The sequence below is a fragment of the Cinclus cinclus genome, unplaced genomic scaffold (genome assembly GCF_963662255.1).
Source record: "Cinclus cinclus unplaced genomic scaffold, bCinCin1.1 SCAFFOLD_32, whole genome shotgun sequence".
NCBI classification, from domain to species: Eukaryota; Metazoa; Chordata; class Aves; order Passeriformes; family Cinclidae; genus Cinclus; species Cinclus cinclus.
Window position 1 is genome coordinate 1,669,950 of NW_026912098.1, and position 2,285 is coordinate 1,672,234.

Here is a 2,285-nt window from a genome sequence, read left to right on the forward strand (position 1 = left end):
CCCCTTCTCACCATCGAGGGATCCTTGCTGAGCACCACAAGGCCTCGGAGCGCCAGGCGACGCCTCTCCCTGCACTTGCTCTGCACATGCCTTGACATGAGCTCAAGGATGCTGTCAGCACAGTGAGTCAAATCCAAGCAGTCCAGGACCTGGAAGGCACAGGGCAGTGACAGGGGACCCAGCCAGCAGGAGCCCAGATCCGCACAGGGCTGGGCCCAGACAGCAGCACAGGGCACGGGCACCGTCCCAGGCAGCTGTGGCGATGACCACAGAGAGCTGGGAGGCAGCTCAGAGAGGCAGCGCTGGCCATCGGGCTCACCTCCACAAGGAATGCCAGGAAAGGCAGATCCCAGCGTGGCTCTTCCCTGCTGAGCCAGCCAAGCAGGCGGCGTGCAATCCCAGAACACACGGAGAGGGAGGCACGGCGCATCTGCCTGATGGGGGAAAAGGCACCAAGACACTGAGGTGGGCAGGCAAACCTCTCTCAGGACTGAGTCACAGAGATCCTGTTTTTGCCCAGCATCCCTGGAGGTGATGTGGGCATTTTGGGAGGCTGCTCCTTCTGGGCACCTCCTCTCCCAGCCTTTTCCCGTCTGCTTGGCTGTCCCTTGGTGACAAATCCCTCTGGCCCATGAGCACAGGGACTGTGTGGGGCACGCCGGGCACAGAGCACAAATGTCGGGGACAGAGGGGAAATGGGGGTCTCACCTGGCCAGCAGACCCACAGCATAGTGCTGGGTGTCAGCGCAGAGCAGCGTGTCCCAGCCACGCTTGCGCTCCATGGCCATCACCTCAGGGTCATAGTGCAGACAGAAGAGCAGAGCCTTCATGGCCTGCACCGCAAACCTGTGTGCAGAGCAAAGTCCAGGTCACACTGGGAGCACTGGTGCTGGCCACAAGGGCATGGGAAGGACAGGGGGACTGGGACCTGTTGGGCTGGCTGGGAAGGCGATGTTCCTCCCGGCACGCTGTCCAGAAGTTATCAACTTCCTCTGGCATCTGCTGTGTGGTGATGACAACGTGGAAGAGCAGAGCCACAAACAGGCGGGAGGAATAAAGGATCATTGCCTTCTGGCACTGAGGCACAATTAGCCAGATCACCAGAGTAGCCTGCAAAAGAAGCAGCCCGAGACAGCGCTCAGTGCTGAGCTGTCCATGGGGCAGGGCCCGAGGGGAGACGCAGCGGGAGCAGTGGGCCCAGTGCCCCCTGAGCCTGTCCCTAGCCCAGGTTTCAGCCCAGTGCCTGAGGCACGGAGAGGATGGAGAGCTGCTGGAGAGGTGAGTGGAGAGCGAGCAGAGGCCAGTTCCAGAAACTCACAGCCAGGGCAAACACGTCTTTGTTGTCTCCATCAGAGGTGCTCATGCTGTGCAGAGGCCAATCCTCCATCACACAGAGCAGTGTGGGCAGCACCTTCTCCACTGTTGGTCCTGATGAGCCTATGGCTCTCCACATCCTTGCAGCAGCTCTGTGGGATCACAGCTCTGTGTCAGGGGGTCTCAGTCACAGGACCATGCCCTGTACAGCTGTGGGGCCCAGGTGACAGAGCCCCAATGCCCTGAGGGGGAGGGAGGGAGCATGGCAGCAGGCTGAGGAAACAGAGGGGCCTGAGGCTCCTGGAGCTCTGTGCCTGTCTGGCAGACCCCACTGGACAGGCTGTACAGGGCCATGGGCCCTAAAGGCTGTTGAGCCCTGAGCTCTCAAGGCACGTGGACCCCGTACCTGTCACACGTTGGGGCACAGCGCAGGAGGGTCAGCACCACGTCAGCAGGGTGTTCTCCAGCCAGCCTCCAAATGTCAGTGCGCAGCCTGACACCCACAGTGGCATGGGACACGAGACTCTGGTGAATGCTTTTCACCATGGCTGGCACCTGGAGGGGGTGGGGAAGACTTGGAGCACTGTCCATGGGAGACACTCCCCAGCTTCCCCTAAGAAGTGCTTCCCTCCCCGCCACACTGTGCTGGCCTCAAAGACTAAGGGGGCCCAGTGACCATGGCGTGAGTGGGCATGCACTCCTGTGAGGCCTCAAGCCCTGGCCTCAGGCTGCTTACGTTTGGCTGGGAAGAAACACAGGGCTCCTTGAAATAGTCCCCAATGAGTTCCTGACTCAGAGTGGGAGTGGCGTCAGTATTTGTGATGCCCTCAGTCTCTGCAGTGCCGGCCATGTCCTCAGTCTCTGCCATGTCAGCCTTTGCCCTGCCATCATTCATTGCAGTGTCAGAGCCCTCTGAGCACTCAGGTGAATTTGGGCTGACATCTGGCTCTGCCTGGAGCTCGGTCAGCCTG